The sequence below is a fragment of the Panthera pardus genome, unplaced genomic scaffold, assembly GCF_024362965.1.
Source record: "Panthera pardus isolate Hobbes unplaced genomic scaffold, ASM2436296v1 HiC_scaffold_25, whole genome shotgun sequence".
Lineage (NCBI taxonomy): Eukaryota > Metazoa > Chordata > Mammalia > Carnivora > Felidae > Panthera > Panthera pardus.
This window is the reverse complement of record NW_026526821.1, coordinates 11,438,276-11,452,418: the sequence shown is the minus strand read 5'-3', so window position 1 is coordinate 11,452,418 and position 14,143 is coordinate 11,438,276. Positions and strand designations below refer to the sequence as shown.

Genomic DNA, 14,143 nt, shown 5'->3' with positions numbered 1-14,143 from the left:
GAAGTCACGTGTCGAGGGTGCTGAACAAGATAGTAAGAATCTGAAACCCTCACCAGGTAGAACCACTGAGGCCTACCGGACACTAATCCCCGGACTGTTTCACGAGAGAAGATTAAACTTTTATTTTGTTCAAGCCAGTTATTTTGGCTTTTATTACAGCAGCTGAACTGATATCCTTAGTAGTACAGGATTTAAATCAGGGATTTGCTCAGCTTTTGGAACTATTTTAGGCTGAGCTTTTTAAAACAAGAAGTGACTGGAAAGTTACCGACTCTGCTCAAAAGTACCATTAAGGAATCTGTTCTCCAGGGAAATGCAAAATAATACAGTAGGGGGCAGTGTTTGGTGAAGAAAAAAAAAAAGGACATCAAAAACTCCTTTGGAACTGAGATAGTAAGTCAAGATCACTTGCCAGGGTCGCAACCACTCCAAGCTCCCAGGAGATAGCTCCCTCCCGCCAGCTACCAACCAAACCCTGAGATGAAATCAGCTTGCACCAGTGTATTGCGGGCATCCCTGAACCCATCGTGACGGCCATTGGACTTCAACTGCTCTGATTGGCTGGTGCTAGGTCACGTGCTCTGTGGGCGTGGGGTGTAGCAAGAGCCTCCTGGACAGGGAGCCCTCCAGGCCTGGGTAGTTGGGCTCCGGGATGGCAGGGAGCTTGGCCCAGGAGGGACCGCGGTGGATGCAGGAGAGTCCCAAGTAGCCAACATCGTTTATACTCACCTGTAGAAAAGAAGGAAAATCTAGAAAATAACCTAAAGTGTCATGGTGGCGGGAATAGTTGCTGTGGGATTTCCCATCAGCCGCTCTGCAAGATTTGTTTTTGGCAAATGAGAGTATTGAGCCAGACTGGCTAGAGACCCAAGGGGCATTTCCAAAGCTGCAAACAGAGTATCCCCTGTGTTTCCGTAATTTCGTCAAACTCAACAAAGGAGTTCAAGGGAAATACAGGAGGCGATCATGTACCCAAGGGGAGGGTGTGAGGCTTGTCATGAGGGCTGTCCACCCAGTGAATGAGAGCCACTAGCTTCGGCTCCAAATGCAGTTCCTCCAGGAGTGCGGTTTCCTTGAAAAACGGCATGTTCCGCCCTGTTCTTTGGGGAGATTTAAAGCAAGACTGCGATCGGATCCAATCGGTATCTTAGTCCGGAAACCCCCAGAAGCCGAGCTTGTGTCTTCCTTGTGGTTTCCCCAGAGGAACCCTCCAGGACAAAGATTCAAGGACAAGTAATTTACTTGGAAGGCGAAAGATACACCAACAGGGAAGAGGAAAGTGAGCCGGGGAAGGGAGGGCAAAGGAAGTCAAGCAAGTTATCAAGACAGTTACTCCTGTGGGCAGCTGAAGTCTAATCCTGCCAGTGTAGAACGTGTGCCTAGGAGTCACCGTGCCTGAGGGAGCAGGGCACCGGGATATCCATACGGCACCTCCTTCCAGGCGCTGGTTGATGGCTGGCTGCTGGGGGCTGGGGGAGGGAGCCCGAATTCTCCAGCACTTGTAGCCCGCTCGACTCCAACAATGGGGGGAGGGCGGGTGTGCAAACTCACGCAAAAGAATGCAGATGCTAGCAACTGGAAGCTGGCACATGGAGCTGGGCAAATGGTAAGACCCAGGGCGTACAGATGGTCACTGCTGGTCCCGAGAGGCAGAAGTTTCAGGAGACGATCTCAGGGAGTGGGAAAGGGAGATGGGGAAGGGAGGACCGCCAGGAAAGGGCATGTCAATGAGCTGGTTCCCTTCCTGGGCACCGGGGGCCCAAATCCCAGGGGGGACCTTTGGGGGACGATGTGGAGCGTCCTTCAGAATTGTCTAGCGCAGCAGCAAGGAAGCCGGGACACTTAGGAACAGCGCCCGTCTCTCCGGTGGAAGGCTGTGGCTAGCGTCATCACCTCTCAGGCGCTTCTCCTGTGACCTGCCTTGTGCGCGCCAAGCACACAGGCCCTAGGCAGGGAAGCCGATGCTGGAGGTTGGAAACCATACGCAGCAAGCTGCAGGCAGTCTCCCACGGTGGAGGGGTCAACGGGCGCCCGTGCTTGGCCAGGAAACACAAGACGAGGCGGGAAAAGGCACAAAACCAACGTGGACAAAGTGCAGAACACTTGACATCCCTTAGCGCACTTAGGCGTGTTTTTATAATTCCCCTTTTACGGATGAGAAAACGGGGTCAGACGGGTGATGGGACTTGCTCTCGGTGGCCTGGCGGTTAAGGGGCAGCCCGGGGAAGTCCAGCTTCAGGTGTACCTGTGGCCCACCCAAACCCCAAGCGAAGTTCATCTTTCCAAAATTTTCTTTAGCGTTTGTTTATTTTTGAGACAGGCAGAGCACGAGCGGGGGAGGGACAGAGAGAGAGAGGGAGACACAGAATCCAATGTGGGGCACGAATCCACAAACCGCGAGATCATGACCTGAGCCGAAGTCGGCCGCCCAACCGACTGAGCCACCCAGGGGCCCCGAAGTTCATCTTTTCAAATGAGATACTTCGGTGCCGATAACAATAAAGACGAATGAGTCAATGACCCTTGCAATTTCAAAACTGCAGTTTTCGTATTATGGCTCATGGGGACTTTCTCAGTGTTGGCACTGGAACAACTAAAAGAAATATAAATCGTATACTCGTGGTATTTGTGAGCATAACCATAAATGGCAAGGTCAGCATATGTCCCTGGCTCTGCCATTTAATAGCTGTGTGGCCTGAGGAAGTCCCTTCATCCCGCTGAGTACCAGCTTCCTCAATTCTAAAATGGTAGTAAGACCTGCCTCATAGGGTTGTTGGGAGAATTCCGAAAGATTCTGTGTGTAAGATGCTCAGGGCGCGATGTGGTAGTTTCCTGTGGCTGCTCTCACAGATTAGCACAGATTTGGTGGCTTAAAACAACAGAGTTATGATCTTATACTTCTGGATGCCGGAAGTCCAAAAAATGGGTCTTAAGGAGCTCAAGTCCAGGTGTTGGCAGATCTGCATTCCTTCTAGAGGCTCTCGGGGTGAATCCGTCCCCTTGCCTTTTCCAGCCTCTACAGACCAGCTTGGCTCACGGCACACCCTCCATCCTCAAAGCCAACGGCATGGTGTCTTCTGATCGAATATTTGTGAACATTAAAATAGAACAATCTTAATTATATATGTATTTATTTGATATTTATGTCGATTATGTATTGTTTTGGCGGTCAACTGATGCAGGGCAGACCACCCCAAAACTCCGTGGCTTAAAAACAATTAGTGATCACTCACAGTTCTGTGGGTTGACGAGGCTCAGCTGAGTGGTTCTCACTTGGGGTCTCTCATCCGGTTGCAGACTGATGGAAACCAGGGCCCGTGCCACCTTGACTTGGATGGGACGTCCAAGGTGGCGTCTCAGTGCTCTCTCACTGGAGTAGCCTGGACTTCATCCACCGTGGCTCAGGGCTACATGAGACAGGAAGCCCAGAAATGGCCCAACATCAACTCTACTGTGTTTGATTGGTCCAAACAGACACAAGGTTGTGGCCAGTCCAGATTCAAGGGGGTGGAAAACTAGACCCCACATCTCGAGGGGAGAATTGATGGCAGCCATCTTTGAAGGCAAGTTAATGTCTGTTTTACTCTTCCTCAACCCACCCCTCCCCCATACCATCCCAGGAGGTTACATGCTATCCCCCTTCCCCCTATCATTCTGGGGTGTCTCCCTCTTCGCCTTTGAGGGGAATACCACTGAGGAAGTGCATCGCAGTTTTGTGGGTTTCCGGACAAGACATGAAACTTGCCCCCTCCAGCAGCATCAAGAGTCAAGTATTCTTTGAGACATTGAGGTGGGCTTTTTCGCTTTGTTTTGCTTGTTTAGTATCCCTTCCCACTTCCTGTCCCAGGATCCCAATCTTCCTGTGGGGGAACTCGTGGGGGGGGGGGGGGGTTGCACTCTATTAGCCTCTGAATGGGCAAGTGACCTGGACCACCAAAAAAACCCCAAAAAAAAACCAAAAAAAAAAAAAAAAAAACTCTCCGAAATTTTCATCTCAAATGGAGTGACAAAAAAATTCTGAAAAAAGTTTGCAATGGACACTGTAGGTGACTCCCCACCAGTTATATTGTACCCCAGGTGCAGAGAGGGCCCGGTTAGTCTATCTAGAGGTTCCCCAACCTCTGTACTGTTGACATTTGGGACAGATCATTTTCTGCAGTGTGTGAAGAAGGGGAGGGGCTGTTCCGGGCCTTGTGGGATATGCATCTGTGTCCCTGACTTCCACCCGTGAGAGGCCACTGACACGACCCAAAAATGTCTCTCCACGTTGCCAAATGTCCTCTGGGGGGCCAAGAGTCACCCGCTGTGTCTCTTGCTGATGACTGATTCAGGGGTGAACAGGCCCAAACCAGCTGGGCCACTGAGACACCTGGATAGATTTCCTGGGCCTCTCTTTCTTCCCTTATTGGATGTTAATAACGTTACAGCCTGATTACTACTGGCAGCCATTTTGCAGGCATGAGGGAACGAGCTTTCAAAGGAAGTTAATATGTGGATGGTAGAGGGAAGAAAGAAAGAGAACCCGGGTTCTCAAGTACATGCTTAAACCTCTGAGTCAACCAGCCCCAGAATTGCCCTACCTACCAACTTCCTTTCTGCTTGAGCCAGTTTGAGTTGAGTTTTCTGTTACTTGCAGCCAAAACATCCTAAGTGACACATCCTCAGAGAAGAGAATACTAGCCAGTTTATGCAACCAACCCCCCACCCCCACACCCCTCTCCCCGCCCAGGGCATCCTCTTTCCAATCCTTTCCAAACTTGCTTCGGGAGCTTTCCCTCCAGAAAGTTCTTTCTCTCCTTCCATTTCTACAAAGTGCCTTGCGTCCTTCTAGCAAGTTCCTCTTCTGTTCCTGTTGGTCAGAACCAATTTCGTGAGTTGTAGTGGGAGAATTCTATTACCTCAGTTGACTAATTTCAGCCCCAACCCGCGCCCCTCCCACCATTCCCGGCCACCATAACACCACCACAGAGCTACCTTGGAACCCGTTTGCTGAGTGTGACCGACTCACCTCGTAATTCACACATTTCTTGAGACCTCAGAAAGACTGAGCCTCGTGTGATCAGGTTGATGGGCAAATCAACACAGAAAACAGTCTGGTAAGTTCTAAAGACAACACCACACAGCAGGGTTCGTGCCAAAGGCAGCCCGGTGATGTCACCCCAGAGCATCCGGAAGACTGCTAGATCCAGCAGGGGCTGAGAACTGGGTCAAAGGGCAAAGAGAAGGGCAGGATTCCATGGTCAGAGAGAGTCCCTGGCTCCACCATCAACCCCGTCTGTGGAAGGAGCTGCTTCGCCCTCAGACCTTCAGCTGCCTCGTCTGTCAAATGAGCATTATTGTATTAGCTTGTCAGGGTCGATGTGCACGTTCACTGAGATGACACGTCAGACCGGTTTAGTGATGTGTCCCGACTCGTTGAGGTGCAACTATGAAATCGTTTTCTTTTTATGATAACTATTACCGAGTATTCTAGCATTGGCAGTAGAGACCAGAGTAGAGGTAGCAGCAGGCTCTCACAGAGCGCCCCCTAGGCACCAGGCACTTCCTTTCTGCGTGAGCCAGTTTGAGTTGAGTTTTCGGTTACCTGCAGCCCAAACACCCTAAGTGACACATCCCCAGAGACGAGAACACTCAAAATGACCTTAGGAGGCAGGGACCCACGTTATTCCCATTTTATAGAAACAGAGACACAAGAAGGTAGGTAATTTGCCCCAAATCGTGCAGCTCTCTTGGGTTGGGTTTCCTTAACCTACTTTCTGCAATTCCATGACTCGTCAGGCTCTGGTGGTTCAATTCAGCTTTTAAAGCTCAAAACGCTTCAGGGCACCTGGGTGTCTCCGTTGGTTCCGCGTCTGACTCTCGATTTCGACTCAGGTCACGATCTCACGGTTCGTGAGTTCAAGCCCTGCATTGGGCTCTGTGCTGATGGCATGGAGCCTGCTTGGGAGTCTCTCTCTCTGTCTCTCTGTCTCTCTCTCTCTCTCTCTGCCCCTCCCTGCTTGTGGTCGTTCCCCCCTCCCTCTCTCAAAAGGAATGAACTTAAAAAAAAATCAAAATGCCTCAAATTAAACTAGTAGTCTCCACCACTGAGCCACAACTACCCCCAACACAAATGAATCTCATGGCCGTGACGTTGTGCGAAAGAAGGCAGAAATGAAAGTGTGCACGCTGCATGATTCCATTTACGTAAAGTTCGAAACCAGACAAAATGACTCCACGGTGTTAGATGTCAGGATCATAGTCGTCCTTGAGCAGGGGAAGGGATGGGAAGGGGTGCAAGGTGGCTTTCTAGGGGGTCTGGTAGAGTTCTGTATCTTAGTCTGGACGCTGGGTATAGGAGCATATTCAGTTCGGGGAAATTCTTTCAGCTGCGTACTTACAACGTATTTCTTCTTCTGCGTATGCGTTCTGTTTCAACAAGGAGCACTTGAAATAATTTCAATCTCAGATTCAATTCAGAGTTCTTTCACACCCTCCTTCCCTTCCATCGCTCAGTTCGAGCTAGACTCACAGCTCTAGGGACTTGGAACCGGGGGCCAGGTAGGAATGGGATGGGATATGCCATTTCACTGAAATGGCTGTACAGCGAGCCCTGAAGAAAGGCGGCTGTCCCCAACTGCTGGATGACCTCTGGACTTAGCCGAGTGATTCAGAGGGCCAGAAGGCTCCTAACATCACTTTGTTGTATACGAAAAGAGCCTGGCACAAAGCAGATATAATTGGGGACCCTAGATGGAAACCCAATATTTGTAACATCTTGAGGACTAGAGGCTGGGATGCAGTGCTATTTTAAAGAGGCTAGAGGTTCGTGGAGTCAGAGTTGGTCAAAGAGGTCGCTTCTATTTGAAACCTGTCTGTTAGACAAAAGGAAAAGTCAAAGTGTTCTCTCTTAGGCTGAGTTCCTCTAAAAGCCAACTCCGAGGCAAGGATTTGAATGCAAGTAACTTATTTAAGAGGTGATCTCCGAGGGCACCAGTTCAGGAGCGGGGAAATGAGATGGGGAAGGGAAGGGACATTCACGAGCAGATCTGCCACTGTGGGCAAGCGGGGTTCCCTCCCCTGGGGGGACCACTGGGAGACATTGCAGAACCCGCCTCTGAGTTGCCCCACCTGAGGAACGAGAAGCTGGGGCACTTCTTCACCAGCTTCCACGTGTCACTGGTTGAGAGCTGTCTCTGGAGACACGAGCTCCCCAGCACTCCCGGCCAGACCCTGAGGGGAGCCGAGCCCGCTCCTGTGGCCAGAGAAAGCTTCCAGCCGGGGAGCTGCAGGCACACACACGGTGTGCCGTGGATGTGCGGGCAGGTTGTCAGCACCACCGCTGACCACCTACCCCCAGACCTCTTCTGCGGAGAAAACAAACGCTGACCGGCTTAAGCATGAGTCAGACCGGGTGTTCCTTGCGGCCAAAAGCATCCCACACCGGTACGTGAAGGGCAGGGGGGAGCTGGAGAGGAGACTGAAGCAATGATTTAGAGCCAAGAAGAGGCAGCGGCAGCCAGAGTTCGAGGACATTGTATTTGGATTTCTAGAAAGCACCATGGAGCAAGGTGACTTGATTTGCAGCTGCCTCATAAGATGGGAAGTAGGCCACACTGATTGGTTCTTTTTTTAAAATCTTTTTATGTTTATTTTTTGAGAGAGAAAGAAAGAGAGCAGGGGAGAGGCAGAGAGAGAGATACACACAGAATCCGAAGCAGGTTCCGGGCTCTGAGCTGTCAGCACAGAGCCTGACGCAGGGCTTGAACCCATGAACCGTGAGATCATGACCTGAGCTGAAGTCGGACGCTTAACCAACTGAGCCACCACACTTGATTGGTTCTTAAATGGAGGAATGACCCCCTCTCAAGGGCGAAGAACTTGGAAGCAGTTAAGTTTGATAGAGAAGAAGAGAAAGTGTCAGAGACCTGGAGAGAGACAGAGAGAGACAGTGGAAGAGAGGAGAGGGGCTGAGGTGGGGGAGACGGAGGGTAGAGAGGAAGAGGCGGAGAACTCAAGCCACATGAAGACACACACACTAAAACGTTCACAGTGAGCCTCATAAGCGGTGTCTCCTTCACATGCGCTTTCCAAGACTTGTTCATTAAATGTGTATTACTTTTGTGATTAGAGAAAGAACTGAGAAAAAAAGCGAAAAGAAAAGAAAAGAAAAAGAATTGAGAAAAAGAAAAAACGCCCCGCCTCCAATGCTAGAATTACAACCCTGAGCGGAGGGAGAATGCCTGCTCTAGATTGCTTCTGTCCTTACTTCCATGTTTCTGGAAGTGCCTTAACTTCTCTCCCCCCTCTCTTTTTTCCCTTTTTTGAGAAGACCTGGGTCAGAGCCAGCTCAGTGCTGAATCAGAGCTGAGGCTGACCGTGGGTGGGTTAAAGGGATTTTAAGGAGAGGATTAGAAGCTGCTTTGCAAGGAGAGTTGGATTAACTTTTTCTTCCTGGCTCTATTTCTGCAAGAACTGGCTTGTCCCAGAGTAGCGTAGGAGGACAGTGAGGAGGGAGATCAGCTCTGCTCAGGGAGGTGATAACATTGGGTTTAGATGATTCATTCTTTCATGTATTCATTCAACAAGCATTCGGGGAGCACCTCCTCTCGCCCAGGTCCTGAGCTACCCTGGAGATGTGCCAGGGTGAATACCAGACAGTCCATACCTGTGAGGGGCTCCTAGTCAGCTGAAGAGGGACACTTGGGGGCCTGATAGGACCAATACGAGAGGATCAATCCATTCCAAAATAGAAGTTTGCACGAAGGCTGAGGTTCTGCTTTTACTCCACCCCGATACAGATCTCACTCCTGAAATGAAGAAGTAAGGAACGGCGGGAGGTTCTTATGTAGGACAGTGGTGACAAGTTGGCACAGCTGGTTTCCAAGAGATCTTGACTTCCAAAAGAAGCTGGTGCTCTGGAGAAGGAATGCGGTTAAACTTGAGACCCATAGGGCTGGAGGAAGGTGGAGACAGAAGACAAAGGCAGTGGATCAGTTAGCGTGTTTTAGGCTGCGAGTAACAAAAAAGCCAACCCCGAGTGGCTTTAACAACAAAAACACGTATGGCCTTTACAAAGGGCCGTACGTCGGGCTCAAGAACCCAACGGGGTTGCCAAGGATTCGGGTGCTGACTATCTCTGTGCCCCTCCAGCCTTAGCCTGGCAGAGGCACACTTCGTCTCATGTGTCTCTCTTACAAGAGGGAGAAATCGTTCCATGGGAACGATGGGTAGGTAGGCAACCAAAAGTTTCTGCCACAGCCCGGGTGAGGCCAGCTTCAGAGCATTAACATTGGTTGGGTGCTGTTTATGACTCCAGCTATCCCCCAGAGTTCCAGCGTCCCCTTTAGTATCTAACAAACAATAGGACCCCATGACTGTAAGAAGACCACACTTTTATGAGGTTCTTCGTCAGCGCCTCTGGTGGGATGTTCACAGGTCTCACCGACCATCCCTGGCACTGCTTGGCAATCACAGTGAGCCTCCTCTCTCAGGACTTCTACAGCCCCCATCTGCCATGTTTTAGCCGCCACCATCCCGACCCAGCGGCAGTACCCAGCTCTCTTCCCTAACAGACCCCAAGATCATGCCTGGGTTAATTAGAATATAGGTTCAGCTACTATAGCTGAGACCACCACTAACAGTGGCTTAACCAAAGCCGTTCATTTCTAACAATCAGAACGATGAGGGGGCGCCTGGGTGGTTCCGTTGGGGAAGCGTCCGACTTCTGCTCAGGTCATGATCTCGTGGTTCATGAGTTCGAGCCCCGCGTTGGGCTCTGTACCGGCAGCTCAGAGCCTAGAGCCTGCTTTGGATTCTGTCTCCCTCTCTTTCTGCCCCTCTCCCACTCACCTCTCTCGCTCTCTCTCTCTCAAAAATAAATATAAAAATTTGTTTTAAAAAAAGAACGATGCTCATAAGCAACCAGGATAACCAGACCCATGCGTATCGATCGAATATCAGCTCTTTTTTTTCTGTCTCTCTCATGTAACAATCTGTGTGTGATCAGTCTGGGGATGATAGGGCAGCTCCACTGAGTCAGGGTCCAGGCTTCTCCTACCTTGTTCTCTTCTTTCCCTTGCACTGTTGCCCTGGAAGGCCCACTATGTCCACATTCCAGGCAGCAAGATGGAGGACAAATGTGAAAGAAAGAACTTCCCCTGCCACCCACCCCCAGGACCTCCTGAGTGTGATTTAGAAGTGAATCACAACAGGGGGGCCTGGGTGGCTCAGTTGGTTAAGCATCTGACTTTAGCTCAGATCACGATCTCGCGGTTTGTGAGTTCGAGCCCCGTGTCAGGCTCTGTGCCGACAGCTCAGATCCTGGAGTCTGCTTTGGATTCTGTGTCTCCCTCTCTCACTCTACCCCTCACCCACTCACATTCTGTGTTTCTCTCTAAAATAAATAGACATTTAAAAAAATGATTTAGAAAAAGTGGATCACATCACTTCCGCCCATGTCCCATTGGCCAGCATGTAGTCGCATGGCATATCTAGCTGCAAGGGAAGCTGGGAGATGTAGTCTTTTGCTGGGGAGCCATTTGCCTGGCTACAATCCTATTTCTAGAAAAGAAGGGGAGATATGATATTGGTGACAATATCTGACCCAATTGGTGATAATATCTGACCCAAAAGCTAAGACGAGCTCATAGCAGGGAACGAAATTTTATTGAAGCCTTGGAGATAACAGGTGGGAGCCACAATGCAGAAAAGGAACACAGAAAAGGAAATTGTAAACAAATAGTTCCTGCAGCCCATGTACCTAGATCATGCTTTCCCCTCCCACCAGTCTTTACCCTCCCTTCTCTCCAGCCTGCCATCACGATGCGGGAGCCAGCCTGTCTCTCACGGAGAGAGGTTTCCTGATCCTTTCTTTCTAGAATTTTAGAACCCTCCTCTTCCTCACCTGCCCCAGATATGGGCAGTGGGGAGAGCTCTATCCACTGTGTGGTCTCCCACAGCTAGGTGAGGCCAGCTTCAGAGTTTGTAAGCACATTGCCCCTAGTCTGGGTCCCTCTGCATTCGGTCACTCCAAGGGTGGGTCCACTGGACCCTCCCTCTGGAGGGGTCCATATGTCCCCCTCCAACAAAGGGGAAAGAAAAGTTGGGGCCAGCTCTTCCCTCTCTGCACAGTCGGGTCTCAAATGGAAGGCTACTCCATCTTCAGTTACAGAAACTACTAGAACAAAAGCCTGATCAGAAGACACACATCTCTCCCAAGGATTCCCAGAACATTCCTATCTAAATGTAAGCTTAGAACTTCATTCCTTTTCTCTAAAAGGCTGCTGTCTTTAGACCCACTCATTATGCCAATCCTGCTGCGTGACAGTGGACAGGTTACATAACCATCCTGTTTCCTCATCTTGAAATGAGGTTCATGACAGCCCCTCCCATGGGGTTGCTGGGTCCAGAGAGATGGTGGAGGTAAAGTACTAGCTTAGCACAGAGCAGGACCCACAGCTAACACCCAATACACGTAGCTAGTCTAATTTCTGTTACTAAACAGTAGTATACAATCCAACATGGGGAATCTGTATCTGAATAATGTCGCGGTTTTAGGACTTCCCCCAAGTGCAGTGGTTCCTCCCAGAATATAGGGGAAAGACCATTCCCATTTTCAAAGACAGAAACTGTTTCTAACCCACTTCAAGAATTTGAAAATCTAGGGGCGCCTAGGTGGCTCAGTTGGTTAAGCGTCCGACTTCGGCTCAGGTCATGATCTCGCGGTCCGTGAGTTCGAGCCCCACGTCGGGCTCTGTGCTGACAGCTCAGAGCCTGGAGCCTGTTTCAGATTCTGTGTCTCCCTCTCTCTCTGCCCCTGCCCTGCTTGCGCTCTGTCTCTGTCTCTGTCTCTCTCAAAAATAAATAAACATTAAAAAAAAGACTTTGAAAATCTAGACCTCGCCTCCAGGACTAGCTACATAATTTGGGTGCCCAGTGCAAAATGAATACACAGGGTCCCTTGTTCAAAAATTATTAGGAAGTTCAAAATCTTCATCAGGATGCACACAGATTGCACACCCACGAAGCAGGACAAAAATTAGAGATGGAAGAAAGCAGAAACCATGGTGTGAAGACATCTCGAAGCCCGTGGCAGCCTGCTTTTTCCACTCAGAACACAGTCATAATAGCAACAGCCACGTTCATTAAGTCCTTGCTGTGAACTGGAGGCTGGGCTGGCACCATTTCGTCTGACCATTACATCCCTGCCCGAATGGCAAAGGTGGAAATCCGAGGATCACGGAGGATAAGGAACCCGTCCAAGGGCACACAAGCCCAAGTCAGCCGGATTCCAGGACCTGCGCCCAGAACCACTACCTGTGCCATAAAAATGCCTCCCCCCCAACCTCCACCCCTCTAAACTGGAGGGTAGGGGAAGTTACAGTGGCCTCTGGAAACCCTCTCCGACTCCTCCTTTGCTGAAAGCATGGGGCCTGGTCTATTTCCATCCTTGGGTCTAACTTCCCTCCTGGAACCTTCCCCCCTGCCTCTGACCCTCCTTTCCCAGAACACACGTGATTCCCCTAGCTGTCCCTGAGCGCCTTTCCCTCCCCCCGCTGGGCAGGGGCCCTGTGCCGGACAGGCAGCTCCAGATCAGATTTATGTATTTATTTTTGTTTTTATTTTTAATGGCTTGGGGTAAAGTCTAAAATATTTTCCGGGGGGAGTCTTCATAAGGGTGGGGAAGAGCCCAGTAAGGATGTGAGTGAGGAGCTTCTGGAGTGCGAACCTTGCTCCGAATTCTGAAACCATGTACAACTTCTGTCTATTGACAGAATTTCAGACGTGGGAGCAGCATCTAGAGGATGAACCTGGGTTCAAATCCTGGCTCCACCCTTTCTCAGCCACGTAACCACACCACCATGTTGTCTTGTCATAAGTGACAATTATTATCATTATAATTACCTCTTTGTTGTCATGATTATTTGTTTAGAGCTCAGGGGAGTTCTTGAGAGACGGGACAGCATCCATGGCTGACAGCACAGGTGCTGAAACCGGTCTGCCTGTATTTAAATCCCACCTCACTATTGATAGCGGTGTGACCTTGGTTAGGAAGTTGGCTTCTCTGGACCTCAGTTTCGTCATTTGCCAATATTTCCCTCGGACAGAGAGACTGATGTAGAGATAGCATGTGAGACTCAGTTGACCAAGGAGATTCAAGACCAGACTTGTGCTGAGACCACCAGGGAAAAGAAGTACTCTTTCCATTGGAGCTGCTGGGTCACCTTGATGACCTCAGGGGAAGAGTCTGAACGTGAAGGTAACACAGCAGGAAGCAGATGAGAGAGCTGGAGAGACAGCCATGACAATATGGCTTGAGCTCCTGGATACAGCTATACCTGAAGCAAGCCACCTTTGGACTTCTCAGTTTCATGAGCCGATAACTCCCCATTTTGTGAAAGCCACTTTCAGCTGGGTTTTTCTCACTGGAAAGCATCCAGACTGACACCAGGGGGTTAAGCAACTTGCCCAAGGCCTGAGAGCAAGTAAATAGGAGAGGCAGCATTTAAAGGCTTCTAATCTGCTGTGCCCAGGCCAGTGTTCTGTATTTGGGTATTCACTGATTTTGCCTCTTTACGCTCCCTGAGCAGCCATTTTCTCATCTGTAACATGGGATAATGCCAGGTTTGCAGGGCTGCTGGGAAATATAAAATGCAAGATCACACTATTATGTAGTGCTGTCTGTGGCTGGAGACTGAAACGCTGCTCATCCAGTCTCCAGTGCGTGGACCTTGACTTTGTTCCCAGTTAGCTCTTCAGTCTCAGGGATGTGTTTAGCCATACGTCCAGTCAAGGTGCCCAACTGTGTTAGGTGCCCAACTGTCTGTGTGATTTTCAGGCAGAAGGACCACTTCGTTTCCTGGCCCTGTGTCCTCATTGGTGTACAAAGGGACCTGGGTGACCCTGAGGACTCTTGAGCTCTGAGTCTGTAAAGTAGAGATAAGCCCTAACATCTTGTTCCGGAACCTTCCAAGGATTTGTGTGTTCATGTGGGAATGACCTGTTGCTCAAGAAAGACAGCATTGAACCAAATCAACGTAGTCTCTTTACCTTATGATGTTTACATTTAACACATAAAACACATAAAACAAATATAGGACATAAAACCACACGTTAGCAGAGGGAGAAAATATGTCCTCAAATGCCTAGTAAGTGCTAAGAG

The 14,143-nt window shown here is 49.9% G+C and overlaps 1 long non-coding RNA gene across 1 annotated transcript; it reads right to left on the bottom strand.

The window, feature by feature from the left end:
• Positions 1–2,325: 2,325 nt before the first annotated feature.
• Positions 2,326–5,349, bottom strand: LOC109272281 (uncharacterized). Its single transcript, XR_002082381.2, has 3 exons — positions 5,009–5,349; positions 3,234–3,407; positions 2,326–3,077 (listed from the first exon to the last, which is right to left on the bottom strand). It is a non-coding gene; the product is annotated as an uncharacterized LOC109272281 (long non-coding RNA).
• Positions 5,350–14,143: the final 8,794 nt, after the last annotated feature.